Source organism: Malaclemys terrapin, chromosome 1 (genome assembly GCF_027887155.1).
Source record: "Malaclemys terrapin pileata isolate rMalTer1 chromosome 1, rMalTer1.hap1, whole genome shotgun sequence".
In the NCBI taxonomy this organism is placed as follows: Eukaryota; Metazoa; Chordata; order Testudines; family Emydidae; genus Malaclemys; species Malaclemys terrapin.
Window position 1 is genome coordinate 134,186,917 of NC_071505.1, and position 25,042 is coordinate 134,211,958.

General features: G+C 44.7%; 1 protein-coding gene and 1 long non-coding RNA gene across 6 annotated transcripts in view; one reads left to right on the forward strand and one right to left on the reverse strand.

The window, feature by feature from the left end:
• Positions 1-16,688, forward strand: part of LOC128843109 (uncharacterized) — a 74,145-nt gene extending 57,457 nt beyond the window's left edge. The window contains exon 3 of the long non-coding RNA XR_008446184.1: positions 16,525-16,688. This is a non-coding gene — a long non-coding RNA (uncharacterized LOC128843109). The remainder of the gene's footprint in view (positions 1-16,524) is intronic.
• Positions 1-25,042, reverse strand: part of TSPAN9 (tetraspanin 9) — a 271,211-nt gene that overhangs the window by 117,523 nt on the left and 128,646 nt on the right. The window lies entirely within an intron of this gene.

The following is a 25,042-nucleotide window of genomic DNA, read 5'->3' on the forward strand; positions in this document are numbered from 1 at the left end:
ATCCCGCTTCTGAGCTTTGTTAAAGGGGGACTGGGAAAGAAAGGAAACAAGCAGACAGTTGCCATTCTTCTCAGCCTACGATACCAGATGACCTAAGACCATTGCCCCCTTGTCAGTTGTGCATGCACTTTAACACACAGCAGAGCACAGGGCACGCTTGCAACAGGACTCAGGGGTTAGAGCAACAGGAGATTATGTACACAGCCAAATGATACATGGGAAGCAGCAGTCCACACGGACACAGACAAAGGATCATGGTTAAAAGTGACCTGAAGGGGAAAAAGTGGGTCTGTGCCCCCCCTCCTTTTTTTTATTATGTCTAAAGTTCAGGATTTGTGTAAATGTAGGGGGTTAGGGTTAAGGTAGTTATTTCCTTCCTTATATTTGTGTTTACTTTACAAATACCAGGCCTTCTTGTCCCTGTTACTGGAGGGCTCCTCGGAGATCCACGGTACCCGAATGGGGGCTAAGACTTTAATGGAAGGGGTGAAGATGTTTGAAACTTCAACAAAGAAAACTTTCCACCCAACTGTTTGTTTAGGCATTAGAGTTAAATAGGAGTTAAGAAAAACAAACAAGAAAACAGAGATTAGAACAGACATCTCTTCTCCTTTCAACTGTTCTGGTTGCAACTACTTAACACTTGTGACTTTGCAATAATACCAGTTCCTAGACATCCAGAATGTCCCCCAGGAAAGAGAGGACAGATGATATCTAAATTTCCTAATGTAAAGGACTTGCAGCAAAATAAAGACATAAATAAAAAGGGGAATGTAGAGGACAGGGGTGACCTTTTCAGGGCTTCTCTTTACACCATAGAGAAACAAAAACCCCTTCCACAAGCCCCTTTTTTCCTTCTTTGCAGGTCACCTTTAAAGTTGAGACCGGAGCTCTTGAGAACCTGTAATGTCCTAGTAGAGGGACACATACTAATGGTTAAGAACCTACAAGATTAGGAACAAGTAATAATTAAAATACCCATCAGTTCTCTGGAGATGCTTCTATTTGTAGAACAAACAAGGAAATTCATGCTGAAGTTTCTAATTTGGATTTATGGTAGAAATATATAATTTAGTGGGTTTTCAACATGCAGTACACTCCACATATTTAAGCTTTCTGAAAGCATGCCCTGCTCCAATCAGGATGTGCGATTTAGAATGGGTTTTGGGGGAAACTCATTAAATCACTCGTTTATTATTCACACCACAGGAATGTGAATTAGATTGGCAAAATGAATCAATCAGACAGCAAAGAGCTATTCTCTGGAGTCTGCATTAATCAGCCCGACAAGCTGTCACTAAGGATCGGGTCAGCCTCATGATATAGCATACGACTGGCGAGGAAAAATCCCCAGGACTGCTGAAATAGGGAACAGTTCACCCATTTAAATTTGTCCCCAGAGGCCGGTGTCTACCATTTACTACTGCTCACATACAGCAGAGAAAGCTTCTTAGTGACAAATGTGCATTCTCATACCTTCCAGAACCATGTATGCTTTGGAAATGTGGTTGTTCTACATTACTTTCTATGGAGAAAAAGGAGAGAGAAGTTTGCTGAAAGAAAAAGCAGTTGGGCTTTAATTTAGCAGTTGGAGCAAAACATATTCAGCTAACTCCTGTAAAGGGACTGAAACTAGGACACATGTCAAGACAGATGCACCACTGGGAAACGTGGAGTCACCATGGAACCTACACTTTAATTAAATAAAATGATTTTTTTTTAAAATTCAACCTAATTTTCATTTTCATACCAATTTTCAGGGAGTTACACTTGAGAGGGTTATTCTTCTCCATTGTGTTACACATAATAAATCTGTTAAATAGCATTTGTTAAAAAGCATTAAAATACAACATGTTATTTAATGAGGTTTTTAAAAACACACACAACACAGTAAAATCACTACAGAGTCTGAAATCAGAGAGCACTGGTCATGGGACTACACACAAAATGGAAAACAAGCACCATCTGAATTGTATGAACCATGATATGGCCAGAAATGCAAGCGCTATGGACGCAAATACGCAGGTTCTTGGGGCGGCCAAGAGGAAGGGGCGGCACGTCCGGCTCTTCGGCAGCAATTCGGCGGCGGGTCCCTCGGTCCCTCTTGGAGGGAAGGACCTGCCGCCGAATTGCTGCTGAAGAAGAAAGCGGCGTGGCTGAGCTGCCGCCGATCATGATTTCCCCCCCGCCCCCTGCCGCTTGGGGCGGCAAAAACCCTGGAGCCGGCCCTGAGTATAACACATATAGCAATCTACAAAATCAATATATTGTACTAGAAAACACAATCTATATACTTCAGCTGCTTGGAAAGACAAGTAATAAGATCAATGTTTTTGTTCTTGTCAGCATTTGAGCCAACTGCACTTTCAGACTAGATGGAGTTTAAACCTAAACATGACTCGTACCAACAAAACTGCATGACAAGCTACAAAAAGTACAGCATGGATCAAAGGAGCTTAAGTGTTTTAGCTGAAGTCAGTGCATTTCAGGAAAGGTTTTGTAAGCATAAGGAAAAAGTAATCTCAGCAGTTACAGGAATAATAAAATTAAGTACAAAAATTATATTACTGCAACATTAAGGTTATGAATTTAGGAACACAAAAGTCTGGGAATGAAAACGCTCTAGTTCTAGTAAAAATGTACTCATCACATTGTACCATATGCTGTATGGTATACAGCTCAATGTGCATTAATAGCTATTTTAAAAGCAACACAGAATCAGAAAACAGAACGCGCAGCATGACCAAGGAAGCATTACTCTAAGAATCTTAAAATTACAATGAACTCATTGTTGAATACTTAGATTTATAATCTTCATTTTGCAGTAACCTAATTTTCTGTATTTTAATTTCTTTGATTTTCTCCTCTCCAAGCCTGGGGGGAAATCCAAAGGCATTAGGCTTGAGAAGTTTATAAACCCTACAATGCTTTATTAAGATCACCAGTCCAGAGACAGGTGGGCAGAAGGACAAAAACTTCAGTAACAACATCTAACCAGCTACCTGAGCCAACAACAATTAACCCTGATGAAGTTACAAAAGGACTGTATGCCACGAAAATAGAACAGGAGAAATACCGTGAGAAGAATGCCAGCCAGTTACCTTTCGTTTTTAGTGGAGAAAATGTTAGATCCCAGAGAGAAAGTAGCCGCCAACATGTCAAAGTAAGAGATAGCTCAATCGCACCCAGGTCATATACCCTAACCATCTCTGCAGGTCAGCGCTACGCAAGGATCAGAAAACAACTAAAAAACAAAACCAAAGACAACACTGGCTATCTGGTTTTTGAGGTTGTGCTTCTGTGTTGACAGAAGTAACACAGTGCTCACTCTGTCACCAACAATGAAACACCCCAGGAGCAAATACAGGCTCCAGGTGGCAGATCTACTGCTCTAAGCATCTGAAAAGGCAGAAACCGTTCTGAGAATAAGGAAACCATGTGATCTGAGAGCCACTGAGGTGTAGAGATAGTAGCTACTGAGATATCTGATAAGAAGCAAAATAATCCTCATCTGTCAAAAGGTTCAGGTCACCTACCCTGAACCCCACCCCTGATGGGTTTTATTTATAGGGTTTTGTTAGTTGTTGGTTTTGGCTGGTATGATACTTTATTTGCATTTGAATTTTTTTTTTTAAATGGGAACACGTAAGATTAGCCACTGGAGGGAATGGCATGAGCCCCATATCATGGGGTTGCCAACCCTCCAGGATTGGCCTGGAGTCTCCTGGAATTGGCATCCATCTCCCAGTGACTATCGAAAGCAATCCAGGAGATTTTAGTAGGATATTTTCAGAAAATGACATTACATCATGTTGGGGGGGGGGGGGGACGACATCTCCCAGAATAGCTTCAGTCCGAGTTGGCAACCCTACCACATCATGAGATGAAATATCAGTCTTGGTAACCTTGACCCAAGTCAGTCAGATGACTGGGCCCCCAAAAAAGTAGTTCAGTTTTCTTACCTATACTCATGTGTTATGTTTATTACACGGGATTATATTGTAAGTCCTGATGCACCCTTACTACTAGAGGTGCTACCAGAGACATGCTACAATCAGTGCATTAATTAACATAACTAATGCCAATCATAAAAAATATTACACTCAGGTTTTTATTATTATTCTTCAACCACAAACAATACATGAAATGGAAACAGTCCCTGCCCTACGAAGCTTACGATCTAAGACTCTAAACCTGCAAGGAGCTCTAAGCCTGTGGACCCTCTGCCTGCACAGAGCCCAGTTGACCTCAGTGGTGGGGTTGCCGGCATTGGCCCTAACAGATGAAGGAGGATGGTTCAGTGGTTACCTAGATTCAAGATTCTGCTCCATCACAGACTTCTTGTATGATCCCGGGCAAGTCACTTCGTCTCTCTGTGCCTCAGTTCCCCTTCAGTGAAATGGCGATGATTGCACGACCCTCCCGCAGAGGCGTGTTGTGAGGATAAATTAATTAAAGATTGCAAGGTGTTCAGATACTACAGCAATGGAGGCCATATATAAATAGTTCAGACAGATACAAACAGAGAAGAGAGGGCATGCAGGGAAACCCCAGGGAAGGAATAACCTGGAGTATGTTTTCACAAACATTTTAAAAGGTGCTTTTGGTTAATTTCTTGTGAATATGGCAGAAGGGATGTACTTGGGGGGCCTGGGATGAAAAGAAGGACCAGAATGGGGAGAGCAAATAGGACATGTCCACACTGCACAGGCTCAGGCTCAAACGCAACCCCCACTTCCGTTAAACACACAAATTGGTCGGTCGTGCCTGGGCCCCAGGACCCCACTCCCACTAGGGGGTGGGTTCAACCCCAAGTCCTGCTGCAACCCAGGGCTTAAGCCTCCTCGCACGCGGGCCCTGAGAGTCCACCAATGCTATTGCACAATCCCATGGGAAGGTGTTCTTTGTTCTTTCTAGGCCACAAGTCACCAATTGACTCTCAGGAAATAGAGGCAACCCCCTTTGTTAAGTACAGCTCCTCGGTGTTTAACCCTTCCATTTTGTTCTGTCTGCTGAACTGCAAACCACAGTGAATCTGCTCCTACATTTGTCATGGCCACCAACCAAACACAAGAAGCCCTTTGCCAAGTGTGCTGCTTCCTGGTCGCAGGACCACAGCCAGATTCTGGTGTATCACTAGTGCGAGGCCAGCAAATTGTTGGATTTTGGCATGAGTACCAGGAATGACTACACCTACCGACAAACAGCAAAAACACTGGCAGCACGAACAGCAGAGAACAGTGCAGGGAGCAGACTAAACAGCTCAAGACCCACTACCAGAAAGCCAGGGACCAGAACCGTACCTCTGAGAACCTGCAGTCATTGTGCACATCTTATTAGGAGTTTGACTGGGTGCTAAATACTGCACTATGCACAGAGCCAACAGTGCTGCACAATAACCTAGTCAGCCAGGATGGTGACCTACTGACCCCAGACTTTAGCATGGGAACAGATAGAAGCCAGCAGCAGGTCCCAGATGGGGCCACTGACGGGACTCTGGTGCTGAAACCAGTCCCCGAGGAGCTTTGCCACAGAAGCAGCTGCAGCACATCCTAGGGCAGTATTTGGAGGAGCTTTTAGATGTCCCCCCAGAGGAGCGGCCTGCCATAGAACCGGCAGCAGAAATGGAAGAGGCAGAAGTAACCCCAGCGCATGGTAAGCTCCTGGCTCTATTTTTGTGTTTATTAATATGGTAATGGGAGGGAATTCCATTTCATGAAGCAAAACAAAAGTTATTACAAGCCTCAGATAGCAGTGTGTACCTGCTAATAATGGACTGCACACCTGCACCTCGGTGTCTGCCCACCACCACCACCACGACCACCACAGGAAGGACAAACAGTGAAACAAGCATCTAAAAGTGAAGTGTTATTAGAAAAGCACACACTTCTGCTATGGAGTCCAGAAATGTGCTGTTTTGAGTGGCTGCTCTCTCTAATGGCTGCAAGATGGCAGGCTCCTTCTGCACCCACACCATGGCCTGACTCCCCTCCATGGTACCATGTGCTGCAGACCAGGAATAATCTGGAGAACTCCATGGCTGGTTGGCCCATGCAATCGGGCCCATGCAGTCCTCCATGCTGAACCCCTCCACCCCGCTGCCCCGGCACCAAGTGCACAGTAAACGTGGAAGGAAGAGAAAGGATAATGGGGAGCCAGAGGACACGCAACTGTAGGGGGTTTGTGTCTTGGAAATGGTTTTCTGTTTGCACTGTTCATGCACTTGGTTTTTGTTTTGCTAAAGGTTTTGGTGTTGCCGGTCTTTTGATTTCCTAATGGAAGCTGGACTGCCAGGCAATGGGTTAATATTGTACTACTCTAGTAAACGTTAAAAAATAAAGAGTTTTGTTTTATTAAGAAAGTTTATTGCCATCACATCATCTAACGTCCGTTTCAAACAATAAAGGTAAACACATGATGGGGGACAACTGGGAAGTTGCATGCAAACGTTATTTCTCAATACAGTTATCGAAATCAATCCATACTGTGAATCCACAGCACTTGCGGCTGTCATGCACCCCCCCCCCCCCATTTCATAAACGGTCATGTCATTCATAAGTAGAGTGCACAACAATCAACCCCCGCATACACACACACATTTCACTGCATGGTGTAACAGTACCCAAGGTACTGCAAGACTTGTACAAGCACATTCATGAACGGATACTATTCTCCCTCTTCCATGGCCCATGCAAGCTCATAATGCAGGAGCACAGAGCATCCCTGATTTCTGTTGCCCAGGTGCATCCAGGCTCAGCTGTGGTCAGTGCACTTTCCGGCTGTGTACCAGTTCAGCAGTCCATCACTGTCAGATTCATTCATAGGGAAATGGCTCACCTCTAGCTTCACAAAGCTTGTGAAGACCACAGCAAGCCACAGTAATGTGGACAGCACTGATGACTCAGGAATCTAACAGAATGCCAGGAACCATTAGGAAAGAGATGGATAGATAACTATATAAATCAATGGTGCGCCTACACCTCAAATACTGCATGCAGTTCTGATTGTCCCATCTAAAAAAAAAAAAAAAAAAAAGGTGTGACGGGTTGCCCCCATTAGGATGCCACCTTATGTGCTGAGATACCACTGATCCCGCCTGTTATGCGGGCCTGGGCACACTTTCTATCTGTCTTGCTGAGCCAGGCTATTAAGCCTCCTCCAGCACACGCACAGGCAGGGCCACACCCAACTACACAATGAAACAGACACTGAGATCAGCTCTGGGAAGACTCAGCTTAAGGGACTTACCCCAGCACTCAGGTGTCCACCTCCTTTAGAGTGCAGACCCAAAGGTATATTATGAAATCCGCCTCCTCCCTCAATGTGGAGGAAGGTATGCACAGCCACTTATATCCCCCAATTATGAATTGCACAAATTGAGTTATATTACACTGGTCTACAATTTTTGAGAAGTCGTCTGCTTCAGAGATAAAATGTGCTATTTATTATGTATTTTGATGTGCTGAATTCAAATATGACAATTAAAACAACTGATTGGCTACGGTTTCTAAAATATTTAAGTTTTTACATTTTATGTCTATGTATATTGTGTAGATAATACAGTTTTAATAATAAATTGTAAACCTAGGTCTTTTCATGTGTTTATGGTTGCTTTACATGATAATATTTCACCTGTCCTGTTTATGTAACACTTTAAAAATCAGCAAAAGGGTTATATAAATAAAATTTATTATGAAACAAAAGGCAAAAAACTATTATGTACATAGTTTAGTCCTATTCAGTGTCTACTCGGCACTTCTTGGCTTGTCTCTTGTATTCATTAAATGGAGCATCTCTTGTCACTGTCCAGCAATAGTCTGCAAGCATTGATGGGCTCCATTTGCCCTGATAGCATTTCTCCATTGTTGCAATGTCCTGGTGAAGTCGCTCGCCGTGCTCGTTGCTCACCGCTCCGCAGTTCGGTGGAAAAAAATCTAGATGAGAGTGCAAAAAATGTATCTTTAATGACATGCTGCAACCAAGGCTTTTGTATGCCTTGAGGAGGTTTTCCACCAACAACCTGTAGTTGTCTGTCTTGTTGTTTCCGAGAAAATTTATTGCCACTAACTGGAAGGCTTTCCATGCCGTCTTTTCCTTGCCACGCAGTGCATGGTCAAATGCATCATCTCGAAGAAGTTCACGAATCTGAGGACCAACAAAGACACCTTCCTTTATCTTAGCTTCACTTAACCTTGGAAATTTTCCATGGAGGTACTTGAAAGCTGCTTGTGTGTTGTCAATGGCCTTGACAAAGTTCTTCATCAGACCCAGTTTGATGTGTAAGGGGGTAACAAAATCTTCCTTGATTCAACAAGTGGTGGATGCTGAACACTTTTCCTCCCAGGCTCCAATGACTGTCGGAGTGGCCAGTCTTTCTTGATGTAGTGGGAATCTCTTGCACGACTATCCCATTCGCAGAGAAAACATCAGTACTTTGTGTATCCAGTCTGCAGACCAAGCAAGAGAGCAACAACCTTCAGATCGCCACAGATCTGCCACTGATGTTGGTCATTGTTTATGCACCTCAAAAGTTGTTTCATGTTGTCATAGGTTTCGTTATATGGACTGCATGCTTTAAGACTCGTCTTCGATGAATCAATGAACAGTCTCCACTCATCTGGATCGTGAACGATGTTGAGGGCTGCCATCACACCATCGATGTTGTTGCAGGCTACAAGATCACCTTCCATGAAGAAGAATGGGACAAGATCCTTTTGACGGTCATGGAACATGGAAACCCTAACATCACCTGCCAGGAGATTCCACTGCTGTAGTCTGGAGCCCAACAGCTCTGCCTTACTCTTGGGTAGTTCCAAATCCCTGACAAGGTCATTCAGTTCACCTTGTGTTATGAGGCGTGGTTCAGAGAAGGAGGATGGGAGAAAATGTGGGTCCTGTGACATTGATGGTTCAGAACCACAAGTTTCATCCTCTTCCTCGTCTGACTCAAGTGAGAATGATTCTGGTGCATCAGGAACTGGCAGTCCTTCTCCGTGGGGTACTGGGCGTATAGCTGATGGAATGTTTGGATAATGCACAGTCCACTTTTTCTTCTTTGACACACCTTTCCCAACTGGAGGCACCATGCAGAAGTACAATTGCTGGTATGATCTGTTGGTTCTCTCCAAATCATTGGCACTGCAAAAGGCATAGATTTCCTTTTCCTGTTCAACCACTGGCGAAGATTTGTTGCACAAGTGTTGCAGCATATGTGTGGGGCCCACCTCTTGTCCTGATCTCCAATTTTGCAGCTAAAATAAAGGTGATAGGCTTTCTTAACCATAGTGGTTATACTGCGCTTTTGTGATGCAAAAGTCACTTCACCACAAACACAGCAGAAGTTATCTGCACTGTTCACACAAGTACGAGGCATCTCTGCTCACTTTGGCTAAACAGAAATGTGTCCCTTTGCAAAATCAAGCACTGACAAATAAGAGAGCACGACACTGTATGATTTCTAGAGCTGATATAGGGCAATTTGTTCAGCAGAGTGATGGAAGCTTCGTTATGATTGCATCATCCATGACTTCTAGGAATAACATGATGCAATTCATATCATGTATGACGCAATACCAGCTTCAGATTGCATCATTCATTGTTTTGCCTAAAAAGCAAGTACTGTCCAAACCCAGTCATAGATTTATTCATAGATCCAGTCAAAGATGTGTTTTAGTCATTTCTGGTTTAAATTGAGATCCCTTTCCTTTATAACTCACTTATCCTCCGCCACTCCCAAGTCAAGGGTCGTATATACTGACCCAATAGCATATCTTGAAAACTAGAGCCAATCAACAATTTTAAGCATCATTTTCATTCTCAGTGACCCAGAATTAGTAAAGTTTGACTACATTTATTTCAGAAGCATTTTGGCTGTAGAGCAGTGTTATTAACAAGAAATAAGTTTATTAACTACAAAAGGTGAATTTTAAGTGAATCTAAGAGATAACAGACAGAACAAAGCAGATTACTAAGCAAATAAAACAAAACACACAAGCTAAGCTCAATATACTTAAGAAGCAGGTTACAAAAATGTAATTTCTTACACAGGTTGCAAAGTTTCTGTGGTTCAGAGTTCCAGTTATATTTCTTTTCAGACTGGACCTGTCTCAGTCGGGACTCCCCCCTTGCCTTCCCTTCAAGTTTCTTTTGCAGTCTTTCTTCTTGGGCAGACAGGCCATGGAGAGGAGGAATCCCATTTGCCCTCCTCCCCACCCTTAAATAAGATTTACATACGGCGGGAATCCTTTGTTTCCCAAACTTAACACACACACACACACACACACACACACACACACCCCTTCCTTTTCAGTAGAAAGTTACAAGAAGTCCCAGATAATGTTTAGTATCGGGTGACAAGACCACCTGACCTAGAAGTGTCACAGTTACTCCCTGGACGCCTCCCAGGAGGGAGAGAGATTAGTATCTTCATGGTCTTGTTGTTCCTTCCTGATGACCCAACAAATCTGATGCCCTGTCGTCTGGTGGGTGCTGTCCCAATACACACCCAGTTGTAATTGTTACATAGTCCATATTCCTAACTTTAGATACAGAAATGATACATGCATACAAATTGGATAATCACATTCAGTAAATCATAACCTTTCCAATGATACCTTACAAGACCCATATTGCATAAAGTATATCTCAGTTATGTCATAAACATATTATAAGCATATTTCCATAAAGAATATGGAGTGTAACATCACACTGCATGCAGTTCTGGTTGTCCCATCTGAAAAAAGATACATTAGAACTGCAAAAGGTGCAGAGGAGGGCAACAAAAATGACTGCAGGTATGGAACAGCTTCCTCATGAGGAGAAATTAAAAAGACTGGGACTGTTCCATTTAGAAATGAAAAGACTAAGGGGGATATGATAGAGGTGTATACAATCATTAATGGTGTGGAAAAAGTGAATACGGAAGTGTAATCTAGCTCTTTAATAACACAAGAACTAGGGATCACTCAATGAAATTAATAGGCAGAAGGTTTAAAACAAAAGGAAAAATTTCTTCACACAACGCATAGTCAATCTGTGGAACTCATCACCAAGGATGTTGTGAAGGCCAAAAGTATGATTGGATTCAAAAAAGCATTAAATAAGTTAATGGAAGATAGGCCCATCAATGGCCACTAGCCAAGATGCTCTGGGTGTCCCTAAACTCCACTGCTAGAAGCGTGGACTGGACAATGGGATGGATCACTCAATACCTGTCCTGTTCATTCCTTCTGAAGCATCCTGCACTGACCGCTGTTGGAAAACGGGGAACTGGGCTAAATGGACCATGGTCTGACCCAACATTGGCATTCATATATATCCAAACTGGTCTGTAGACAGTGCCAGCGAGATTTCAGTCTGCCAAACGCACATTAAACCATCATTTTAAACTTGCTGAGAATGTAATTAAACCTTCTTTTGCTGGGGCCTCTGAGATCAAGATCTGGTTTCATAAGCCGAGGCAAAAGCAGACACACAGGATCCCCACAGAATAACAGTGGGAACTACAACTCCATTCATGACAACCACATTTGGTGGGAACAGTGTCCTAGTCTGTCCACGAATGTAGACTCCCAAGCAGCAGAACCATGAACTTTTACAATGCAGCCAACATTGACATTCATAAATCAGCCTCTGGTTCACAAGGGCCTGCGTAACTATGGAGTAGCACCCTTTGTGGTTTATGTACTCCTGTGCTCCTTGAGGAGGACAAACTCTGAGCATGAGAGTCCCATTGATGGCCCTGGCACAGTTTGGAAACCCCATTCTCTCAAAGCCAGCAACAACTTCAGGAATATCTTGGGGTAAAGCACACTCCTTATTGCCTCAGAAACTTCCACCACCACTTTACCCACAGTCAACTTTCCAACACCAAACCGGTTGGCAACATGACCTTTCAGATACAGGAGTAGCCAGCTTTCAGATGGTTATAGCCACCCGCTTCTGGGCCAGTATGGCTGCCTTCATTAATGTATCCTGACACTGGAGTGTGGGAGCAAGCTGCTCACAAAGTTCCAGAAATGTAGCTTTCTTCATGTGAAAGTTCTATACCCACTGCTGGCCATCCCAGGTCTACATGACAATGTGGTCCCACCAGTCGGTGCTTGTGGACCTGCTCCAGAAGTGCAGCTAGACCTAGAGTCACAAGCAGCATCAACCTGTGCAATTCCTCCATGTCTGTGTTGTCCTCTTCCATCATTAGCTCCAACAGGTGCCTTCGGTGGGTCAGTAAACACTGCCAAAAAATTTCCAGTAGCCCCTCACAGAAGCTCATTCCGTTTTCTGAAATAGGAGTGAGAGCGCAAGCAAGAGAAGTTCTTCCAAAGGCGCCCCTCTGTGTTGCTGGCTCTAGTAGCTGAGAGTGCACAGACCAAAATGATGGCTCGGCAAGATGTTCAAACTTATTGGGACATGTGCGGGTGTACAGTCCAGCTTTCCCACACTGCACCAGGAACAAAGGGCTAGAGCAGGCACATTTTGGAAGGGCACTAGGAGGTCTGGGATAGGGGTGGTTGGACTTGGGCCCTCATAATGCAGTGTAGATGCTGGAACTCCGGGCTCCCAATCATAGGGTCCGCGGACTCAAGTTCCACTAACCCTGGGCTTACATTGTAGTGTAGCCATATCCTAAGGGCAGTGGAACTTGAGTTTTGTCCTGGCTTTGTTACCCTAGGGCTTGAGCGTCTATACTCATTTGTAACCCCAGGTCAGGAATTGTTGAACCGTGGGTCCCAACCTGGGATTCCAGCATCTACACTGCATTATGTGGGCCCAAATCCAACCACCCCTATCCCAGACATCCTAGCACCCTCCCAAAATATGCCTGCTCTAGCCCTTTGTTCAGGGAGCAGTCTGGGAAAGCTTGACTGTTCACAGGACAAAAAAGTTGTCCCGTGGGATTGTGGAATACTTTTGGTGGACTCCCACAGCATGAGTCCAGTGAGGCTGCCTTTACTCTGCAAAGCAATAGGGCTTGAACCCTGGGTCCTGGCTTGACTCAGGCTTGGACCCTCTACCTCGGGGGGCCCTAGGTTAATGCAATTTGCGTGTAGATAGAAGGGGGATTAGGCTTGAGCCTGAGTTCCTCCCCTGGGCTTCCTCTGCAATGTAGAAATACCCTAAGACAGTGATTTTGTTTGAAACAGCTGTTCATCACGAAATTAAATGTTCACATTTCTGAATGACAATCCAATGACAAGCAGCTCTCTTACCTGGCTTAAGACCATAATTGGTTGGAAGCTATCCAAGGCTACCCTGAAGAAGAAATCAGTCTTGTAAAGAAGTCAATCTAGTCAACAGTAACACAGCTGCTAACAAAATATAAGTACCACCTGCACAGCACAATATTGAAAATCAAGAGTGTTTAATAACAAGACCAAGAACTAAAAAAAATAAAAAGGACATCTGATTAAGGAGTAGTGCTGGCAGTAACAAACTTTATAAAACATGGGAAAATACCTCGATAAAAAAAATCCTCCAAAAATGTGCTAAGGTATCTAATGCCAGAAGAATTAAATGAAGAAGAAAAGATCCCAGTCAAAATGCGTTCTCAGAGTACAAGCGATACATATAAGTTATAATGAATAAATCTGACCCACAAATATTCACATGAGAAGATCATAGCAAAATACTATTTATGTTAGTCTAAATATTAATGTGCAAATTTCAGCTCTAAGTTTGCAGACCAAGTGAGTGAATTTTATGTAATGCTCATTAATACACATACACGTTAACATGTACCATATATGCATACAGCTATATATTTAGAACATGCACTAGGCAAGTAGAATGATACGCACATGTACATACACATTAGACATTGCCAATGGGAATCTTGCCATTGACTTCAGTGGGCTTTGGATCAGACCCATTATGCTCTCCTGTAATGTAGTTTTATGGAACTCTGGAGGATTTGGAGCAGTAATAAAATGCAACGCTTTGGAAAGGATGAAGTGGAGGATGGGGCAGCAGCAGTCATATTATGTACCACTGTACATCAACACACACATATGCATACACAAAGACAAAATTATACCCACCAGCTAAAATAAATATTTTCAAAAACCTGCCCTGGTGGGGAGAGGAAGAGGAAGAAAAAGAAAATGAAAATGCATGATTCTTCTTATCCTTTTTTGTTTGTTTCTTTCAAATTGTTTCAATTCCGGGGACTGGGAATTATACTGGACTAAGGTCTAGAATTTGCTAATTTCAGTCCTGGATCAAAAAAAACAAAACAAAAAACCCCACTACTAGGCCAACGGAACAATTACACTGTTTTCAAATATCTCAAAACTCACCAGAGCTAACAAATTGATAAATTTGTAAATGATAAAAGAATAAAAAGGCCAGTTTCCAATCAATAATATTGACTAGTTATTTGAACTAGCATCTAATATGTGTTAGTTAGGCACTTCCCAAACACTTAAGAATGATGCTCCCTGCATGATAGTTGTAACTGCGAACACTTACAATTCACCCCTGGTTACATTGGCATATGTAGGACCAAATGATGCAACTAGGATGCTAAAGTAGTGAGAACATGGGTTGATTTACCTGTGGCTTTATCAGGGACAATCACAGTCAGTAGTTAGCCATGCAGATTCCTTATGGAAAACCAATTTTGCTTGTTTTAACCCATGGACTAATTAGACCAAAGAGGTTGGGATGGCAGTTTGAACTTTGACCCAGCACAGGGGAAGAGGGAGAAAGGCAGAGGAATTATCCAAGTCGAACCTCCAAACATTTGGAGGTTCAATTATCTCTAGCCGATACATACAGCAATTTAATTTGCTCTTAAGCAGCAAGGGACTGTACTTAATGGAGATGACTATCTGAATTGATTTAAAGCTAATTTGTTTCGGAAGGCTGTGAAATTACTTTGAGTTCAACGCCTGCAGTCATTTCTGTGAGATGACATTAAAATGATTAAGTCTTACATGAACTCCCCAATAGGTTCAGTGTATGTTCGCCACTTAATATCACACCTCCAGCCATGTCAGGATTCTTTATTTTTTGACTAGGTAGTGGTGGTGACAGTGAGGTCATCTGTATCTTCAGAATAGTCCAGGCACAGCATGTGATTACCAGCAGGATTCCTCCCTTGATTCCATGTTAGACGTAAAATGACTGAGATGCTGGAAGGTTAAGTTACCGAGACGATGGCACAGGATGAGTGGAGAGCAATTACCAGGTACAGTTACATAAAATTGACTGTGTCATTCCGTGGTAGCTCAGCCTTGCATAGGGCATATTTTAATTTGCACATACAGCAGAACCCCAATTAACTGAACTGCACTTACCAAGGAGATAGCCCAACTTGTGGTCTTTCTGTATGAAAGTCTTAGCTGGTCTTATGTTCAAAGGCAATGGCTTCCCCCTTTTCATGCAAACAAATCTAACTTCCTTCTCACATGGAGACAGTCAGGGTCCCAGTTATAGTTACATGTTTGCCCTACTATATTTCCTGAGCTGAACTGTACCTTTGGAGCAATCTGTATTGCAGAGCCACCCAGATGATGAGAGGCATGTATGGAGAGAGGCAGCCCTAACAAAACCCAAACCATGCAACCTACCCAAGTTTTATGTTTGGTCTATTAATCCAGAGGCAAGTCAGAAATATTAGACTAAATGAATTTATTAAATGCAGCACTTGCATCCACAGATTTCTTTTACAAAGGTAGGTAACTATCATGATCCTCATTTTACAGATGGGGAAACTGAATCACAGAGGGCGAAGAGACTTGCCCAAGGTCACCCAGGGAGTCAGCAGTAGAACCAGGAATAGAGCCAAGGTTCCCAGGCCATTGACCTAGCCACTGGACCACACTGCCCTCACCCCACCTGATCAAAACAATCTCTCCTGTAGGCATCAAAAAAATCCTCCAGGCCCAACAGGATATCTTATCACAAGCCAGCATAGTCTTCTGAACAACTCACTGGCTAACCAGAGATTGTGGGACTAGGACATCAGTATCTATCGGACTTTTTACTAGCTGATGAACCCTTTCACAGGTGTCATATTCGCTGAACTTGATCTGGTTTAAGTGGCTCAGCCTGAATTCTGAATCCATCTGTCTGAGACCTTTACCAGCACAAATTATATCCTCACAGCACTTGTGGATTCTGGAATAAAAGAGATGGAGGGTTGTACGAAGAGAGTTTATAGGCAGGATGAAGAATGAAGCTGTGGTCTCCCTTTCCCTTTATAATAACCACTTGCCCCCCAGCACTCTACTGGGCTCTCTGTTTTTTTTCTCTCAATGCTCCTCTGAGTTGTGTTGTCATCTCCAGTCTTCCCTTACATGGCCCTTAGAACAGGCGAGATGGGAAGCAGCATGAATTCACATAGAAAGTCCATCAAACAACTGGCTGGCTGTCCCAGCTGCACCAGAACAAACACATCCCTCAAATATCTAGTGATTTATGGTGGATGGTGGGGAGAGACAAGGCTCATCTGTGGAGCCACTGCCGCTGCCAATTTCTCAGGGTAATGAAGGTGCTGCAAGTCCCTCTCACCCTTATATCTAGGAGATGCAGAAGATACTGCAGCGTGCACTGAAGTAAAGACAGGACCAGAGAAATGCTGGAAGGGAAGCAGGGCCGGCTTTAGGAAGTGCGGGGCCCGATTCGACGGAGCCCCGGCAGGGATGACTCACTCGGCAGCGCTTCGGGTCTTCGCTCTGGGTCTTCCGCGGCACTGAAGGATCTGCTGCCGAAGACCCAGTAGGGAACCACCCGGTGAGTACATTCCCCCCCCCAATCCGACCCCCCCCCATGTCCTGCCCCAGACTGTCCCCCTCAGAAACCGCAACCCATCAACCCCACACCCTGCTCCTTGTCCCCTGACCACTCCTTCCAAAGACCCCGCCACCCTAATTGCCCCCAGGACCCCACCCCCTACCCAACTCGCCCTGCTCCCTGACTGCCCCGACCCCATCCACCACCACCCCAACAGACCACCGGAAATCCCACGCCTACCCAACCCCCCCATCCCCCAACCGCCCCCCCAGAACCTCTGCCCGATCCAACCCCCCCCCACCCGCTCCCTGTCCCCGGGACTCCCTGCCCCTGCCTTATCCCCACACACACACACACACACACACCCCTCCAGCCCTGGTCTCTTACCATGCCACTTACCCCCGCAGGAGTCATGCTGGAGCCACAGCCGCGCCGCCCGGCCAGACTCGGAGGGAGCCACTTGGCCAGGGCCGGGGCTGGAGGGTGCCACTTGACCGGAGCCGGACCTGCTTGGCCGGAGCCAGACTGGGCCGCGCCACGCCTCCCTGGAGCCCTCCTTGCGCCCCTCCCCTCCCCCCGCCCCAGCTTACCTGCCACTGCTTGTTTCCAGGCTTCCTGCGCGAACATCTGATTCGCGGGAAGCAGGGGAGGGGGAGGAGAAGGGGGGCAGAGTGTTCAGGGGAGAAGGGGGAGGTGAGCTGGGGCCGGGGCGGACAGCTGCCAGAGCTTGGGAACCGGCTCCAGCTCACCACTGGGCGCAGGGCCCGATTCAGGGGAATTGGAGGAATCGGCCTAAAGCCAGCCCTGAAGGGAAGCATTACAAGGGTGTAGCAGTAAGTCAGTCAAAGCTTTTAACCACGGCCAGAAAAGGAGCCACTGCAAGAAGCTGGGGGATAAGAAGGAAGTAGAATGGACGTCAGATGGTTCAGGGAGAAGAGAAGACCATGCTGTGTGGGTGTGACAAGGATACTTTATCTAGGAGCCCACTTGAAAATGGGTTTGGGAAGCTCATTTACGAATTGTTAGGCCACATGGAATCAAGTGGCCTAAGTCACTACACCACATTACATATTTATAATCAGGAACTTAGCTATTGTTTGTTTGTTTTTAATTTCTAAATTGTTATTGTGCTGCTCACATTCAATGCGTTGAGCCAGCCTCACAAAAGATGACCAAACAACTGTGCCCAGCAAGCCATGTTATAACAAATGCATCAGACAAATCTACTTTTGAATCATAAATCAATACCCCATTTATCCAAGGTAACAAACAATAAATGGCTCCTGAGCGTCCGGGCAGCAACAGCAACAGTATTTCCAAAGACAAACTTCATATTATTCCCCTCATCGCCTCTCCCAAAGAGGACAAGATTAGCTCATGATATTAGTGAACAGCAGTATGTGAAAGGAATTCTATAAAAAATGCACAACATAAGGTTTCCTATATCGAACATAAATCATGGCTTTAAAAATGTTCCTGAATCCCTGCCACCTAGGGGAACCAACCAAACAGTTCTGGAGCAAGCCGCATCTTCTCTGTAACTAAACCAGTTTAAGCTAAACCAGATTCAACAGAAGCACATCTGAAAGTATGAACCCTCCCAGGGTACCCATTGTTCTTCGACACTGGTTAAAATGGTTATAAAATGCTGGGTGAATGCAAACAATGTTAAACACTTTTAAGCTGTGTCACCATCCTTAGCATAGTACAGAAGTTGTAAAAAGGACAGTGCTTTATTTATGGCATATTCAACCAGTGGGACACGTAGGGAAATCAGAACTTTTTGTGTACCAAATTTTAAAACCAGAGGCTAAAAGATCCATGTGCAAAAATGTACATGTAATTGCACTCCTATGTATGTATGCACTGTTCTCATCACAAGCCCAAATTGGGCCTTGCACTTACTAGGGTTGCCAAGTGTCTGGTTTTCGACCGGAACACCTGGTCGAAAAGGGACCCTGGTGGCTCCGGTCAGCACCGCTCAGGGCCTCCCAGAAGATTCAGGGGGCCTGGGGTCTTGCCGCCGAAGACCCGGCACTTCAGCAGTGGGTCCCAGGGTGGAAGGACCCCCCGCTGCCGAATTGCCGCAGAAGACCCGGAGTGGAAGAAGCTCCGGGGGTCCAGGCCCCACGAGAGTTTTCTGAGGCCTCCGGAGCAAGTGAAGGACCCCGCTCCAAGGGCCCCGAAAAACTCTCGTGGGGGCCCCTTCAGGGCATGGGGCAAATTATCCCACTTGCCCCCCTCTCTGGGCGGCACTGGCACTGCTGACATGGCCATTAAAAGTCCGGTTGGTGCAGGGCTGGCAGTCTCCCTGCCCAGCTCTGCATGGCAACATCTCCCTCAGCTACGAGGCGGAGGGATAGCCAAGGGGCTCCACATGCTGCCCCCGCCCCAAGCACCAGCTCTGAAGCTCCCATTGGCTGGGAATCGCAGCCAACAGGAGCTGCGGGGGCGGTGTCTATGGTTGGAGAAATCACACAGAGACACTTGGCTATGCCTTCGCCTAGGAGCCGAGGAACATGTCCCCGCTTCTGGGAGCTGCGTGAGGTAAGTGCCATGCCAGGAGCCTGCACCCTGAACCCTCTCCTGCGCCCCAACCCCCTGCCAAAGCCCAGAACCCCCTCCCGCATTCCGAACACCCTTGCCCCAGCCGAGCCCCCTCCTGCACCCCAAACCCCTTATCCCCAACCCCACCCCAGAGCCCACACCCCCAGCAGGAGCCCTCACACCCACACCCTAACCCCCTGCTCCAGCCCAGAGCCCCCTCCCACACCCTGAACCCCTCATTTCTGGCCCCACCCTGGAGCCTGCATCCCCAGCCCAGAGCCCCTGCCCCTTCCCATACCCCAACCCCCGCCTCAGCCTAGAGTCCCCTCCCACACTCTGAACCCATTGGCTTCATCCTCCAGCCTGGAGCCCCCTCCTGCACCCCAAACCCTTCATCCCTGGCCCCACCCCAAAACCTGCACCCCCAGCTGCATCCCTCACCCCCTCCCACATCCCAACACTGAGCCCCTTCCCGCACCCAAATTCCCTCCCAGAGCCCACGCCCTGCACCACCTCCCGTACCCGAGCCCCGTGCCCCCGGCAAGAGCCTCTTCCTGCACCCCAAACTCCTCATCCCTGGCCCTACCCCAGATCCCAAACACCCAGCCCAGAGCCTGTACCCCCTCCAACACTCCAAACCTCTCGGCCTCACCCTGGAGCCCCCTCCTGCAGCCCAAACCCCTCATCCTCGGCCCCACCTCAGAGCCCACACTCCGAGCCGGAGCCCTCACCCCCAACCCCTTACCCCAGCCTGGCGAAAATGAGTGAGTGAAGGTGGGGGAGAGCGAACGACAGAGGGAGGGGGATGGAGTGAGTGGGGGCAAGGCCTCGGGGAAGGGGCAGGGCAAGGATGCTCAGTTTTCTGCGATTAGAAAGTTGGCAACCCTAGCACACACGAGTGCACGTTAAGAAATGAATCTGAATTAGCATGCTGGGAAATTACTTACTCTTTGAAACCCCCATTAAAAATAGACTTTTTCATATAGACAAGAATGAAAACAAACAGCATTTTAGCAAAATTAAAATATCTTTTTCTTTCACAGTTCAGTATATAGCACTTTAAAAACAAATAATGAATCTGAACTTTTAGGTGGCCTCATTTTACCTGGGTAGCATTTTAAATGCCACCACACTGGTGCTTTGTGCCAGTACAGGTTTTCTGTACTGTATATGCATTCTGTCACTTGCCAGCTAAGATGTTCTCAAGTGGCTCTGGATTCACTCCTGCCAGAAAATTATAGAAGAAAATATTGATATCTTGTCATGAGACAAGGTTCCCTATATCCTTTAACATCTCTCCTTATCTTTATTCCCTGTGTCAGAAAAGGGTTATGCGCTACATGGGGAAATATGATTACAAAATCATGCAGTAAGGACCAGGTCGGAAAAATAAAGTGAATCTGAATGTGTGCCCCGTTAAACGTTGTCTATAGTTTGAAATTCTGTTCTTATTTCAGAGACCCCACATGTGTCATTAAACCCAGAAGATTAACTTACAGATAGGCAGAGGGACAAAGCCTGCTCACAAGATTTATATTTGTCCAACAGGTTCAGATAAGCATTAAAGCTTTGTAATTCAAACTAAACAGTGTGTTGTTACAGTATATATTCCAGTTGGAAAAAATGCCTCTAAGTATGGATTACCCTATATAAACAGCTCTAGGAGTCTTAGCTGCATTACAGTACCAATACCTGTGATAGCAGTCTCATCCCCCCAGGAGAATGGACATGTTTTTCTCTCTCTCTCTCTCTCTCTGCATCTGACTATAGAGTAGATATATCTTGGTGTATGCTTTACTGGCTTTAGATACTCTGTTAAGTTTGCTCCACCACTAAATATCCATGGTCATTTTTGTTCAATAAGGGAAATTATGAACCACTTGCTTTCCTGTTAGATAAAATTAGATTTCTTACTGAAATAGAAAATCTTTTCAAGGATAGCCTTTGTCCCTTATTTTATTAAAATGTATTTATAAACAGAATCAAATAGTGATTCTTGTTTGCTAGATTTGAAATTGTCTGCACTGCCATTTCCAAGTTAACTTTTTCAGCTTGTTTTTTGTTGCAGCCTTACATTTTAACAAAATGCCCAGAAAGTCTGCTTGAAACTGAATATCCAACATTTGAATTTGCAAAAATGTGTCTATAACTTAATCTGACTTTGACCTTCACTAATTTCATCTACTTTTGAACAAGATTAATGTAATTAATAATAACTTTAAATGACAACATACCTATAAATATTATTTAAATTCCTAACAGAGGGCTTTATATTTTTGTCAAAGAAATATACAGGCAGGCTTAATTTAACAAAAGAACCACATTAAGTAACTTACTGCCTATTCTTAGTTTTCTTACCCATGAAGACATTAAATCTCAGTACGATTTTCTCTCTCACTAAAAGTTCACAGAGTACAAATGCATCACATTAGCAAATGTAAACCAATAAGCTATGCTAAAATCTATCAAAATTTATATTCTGAACATTCCAAAATATATGGACCGTTTGGGACTAATTGCCCTTACTTAAATGAATAGGGCCACCTAACATTTATCCATGCACCAAACTCCATATGCAAAGTTGTCAACTGTAACTCTGATCAAATATTCTTACCACTTCAAAATTTCCCTCGCTTAAATAGGAAAAGTGAACTTCCATTTATTTTTGAAAGTTTACTGTTCTATTCATAACAACTTATTAAAGACTTAACAGTATGTTCTATAAACAGTTGTTGTAACACTCTCTCTTTCTGGATAACGCACTGAAGTTAAATATTTTGTATTAACCCATATCCAATCTTTATATTTAGCAGTTTTCTTTCTTACTAATTAAGCTGCTATCTGTATAAACAAAAATCAATATTTGATTTCTTCTATGAGCCTGTATTGGCCACTTTGCAAACTTGATTCATTTGCACATAAATGCTCTGGAAGGCAAATTGAATCAACTAATATACGTACATGCACAGACTTTTTGTCAAAGATATTATGCACTTAAGATGAATTCAGTATAAATCACCATCCTAGCCACACAATTAAATACTATAAGCTTCCTTAACCCTCAGCTCAGACTTTTCTAATCTCCAAAAGAAAGCAAAGCCAGATGGCCGAGAACAACTGCTAAGAACCACATAGGGCCACGGAAAATACCTGAAGTTCTTACCAATATAGTGAAAAATACCTTCTGTTTCAAGTTGCCCATATAGAGCAGGATGCATCTTTTTCAAAGCAATCGATGCATCCCACATTATAGGCTAGTTAATCCACCTGGTACTAAATTAAGAAATGCATTTTCTTGTCAAGGGTACAGATGACTAAGATGCTATACATTTAACACAATTCTTGATGTGGCGATTGAAATGATCATCTGCAGAAACAATGTACCACCTGTTCACCAAGGCCAACACAGAGATGGTACATTTAGGTATGTGACAGTGCAAACTGTATTCTAACCATTGCATCTGTAGCATCTTCAGATGGGTACCCTTTGAGCCAGGCCAGTGGTTTAGGGGCAACACAACTGGCTGCCAGATGGGGGGATCTCAGATTAGCTAGGTCTCAGGCTTGGCCCCTCGTTGCCAGGTTGTGAATGGCGAAAGGAGCCACTGGCCTCATTTCCTGGGTGACTGCAGGGGTCTTAAAAGGGAACACTGCCCAGTGCTCCTTAGCTAGAAGGACCCAGCATTTGAAGATGGTATGTAGGACGAGAGACCCCAACAGATATCACTTGCGAAACATACAGGGATGAAGTACCACTGACTTCTAAATAACCCCTATCTACTGCATTTTGTTGACAATGCTTAGTACACAGAAAAAATCAAATAGGTTTTCTGCACTGCAGAACCACAACAGCATGCCATACAAATTCATATGTTGTACTACTCATTAATAGGATAATTCAACAGACAGCGGGTAGACTGGCACCTGATTGCAGGCTCCCTGAAACATAATTTGTCAGTTTCAATTTAGACTTATCCAAATAAACTCATGAAATATTGTCTCTTCCACTTGCCAGGAGAGAGGATATTGATTTAAGGTGTACGCCTTCCATCTCTGGAGACTCAGATTCACATTTTAGGTTAAGTCACAGGATCAGACTGGTTTGGTGGTCTACAATGAGCCCTTTGAGGAAAACACTCCACATCACAAAGCCACCACAACAGTCTTGAACAAGTTGGCAGCCACCGCTCATGAAAAGCCCAGAACTTCATGGGTTTAGACTGTGTATTGGCAGAGCTGTGTGGGGATATATAACTGCAGCAGCAGGGGCTGTTATAGTTTCAAAATTAAATGCACTGGCAGAGTTGGGGGGACAAGAGTTTTGAACTGCAGTAATAGGGTGTGTCATACGGCAGGATGGAGGTGCATTGACAGATCTGGTAGGAGAGGCTTGAAATAGCAAGGGGGCTGCTGGGGGGGATTGAAGGGCATTGGTAGAGCTGTGTGGGGAGCCCAGGGCTGGAATAGCAGGGGCTGTAGGGCAGGTCTAAGGGGCATTGGCAGAGCTGTGTGGGGAGCCCAGCACTGGAACAGCAGAGATTGCTGAAGATCGGTGTTAAGGAACATTGGCAAAGCTGGGATGGCACCCAAGACACCTAACACGGTAGGTCAAATCAAGACCAATGTGCAACGTCAAAATCGGGCAGACACCTGCCCATAGCATCCTTTATATAACTGACCCAGAACTTTACAAAATATACACAACTTTCATCTGAGTGCAGCAAAGGACAAAAGGATGAAACATTCTGGTTAAAAGTAATCAACACTCAATAGTAGCATTCAGTGGTACCGCAGCCCACTGAAAATAACAGACGGACGCACAAGAGTCTCAGAGCTTCAGTCTAACACAACTGATGTTTTTGTAAAAAGGGGGAGCTTTTGAACAGTTTCTACAACACAAATGGAGCCAACTCCTGTTGCGAACAACTCTGAAAACCTGCTAGTTTGTATTCAGCACTTCTCTAAAATCCCACAGATTCATCATTCTACACCAACATTTACATTCTGAGTAGTCAGGCTCAGACAAACAGCATCTCAGAACAATTGATAGAGTTACCATGATGAATACAGAGACAAAGATTAATAAGAAAAGAAAAAGAAAAATGGTGTAAACCAAGGAAGAAGAGAAAGATTTTCAGGCAAGAGTTCAGATAAGAGGGAGAGTTGATGAGATGCAGAGGTACAGGAAGGCTGTCCCAGGTAGTAGGAGTTGCAGAGCAAGTCTTGGCCCCAGCAATGATGAGACTGTATGGAGAGACAGAGAAGAGCCCAGTGGTGGATGAGAAGGGGAATCAAAAAGTTGAGCAGAGAGAGAAGGTCTGCAATAGGATGGAGTGAGTTCATGAAGGGACGACACAAAAAGGGTCACTGGAAAGTTGTGGGGGAAATAGCAAGGAGAGCAACTAAAAAGATACAACAACAGAGTTTTAAGACCTAACTATGGACAACCTAGAAAAATGTTACGTGGGAAGGAGATGAAATAGAGATCTAATACTATTATACTGTGTGAAGTTTGGAGGGATACCTAAGGACTGATCACATAGAACAAGAGCAATAAGACCAGGAGTAATGTACTCTAAGGCTACATCTACACTACGGGGGGGGGGGGGGGGGTCGATTTAAGATACGCAAATTCAGCTACGTGAATAGCGTAGCTGAATTCGACGTATCGCAGCCGACTTACCCCGCTGTGAGGACGGCGGCAAAATAGACCTCTGTGGCTTCCCGTCGATGGCGCTTACTCTCACCTCCGCTGGTGGAG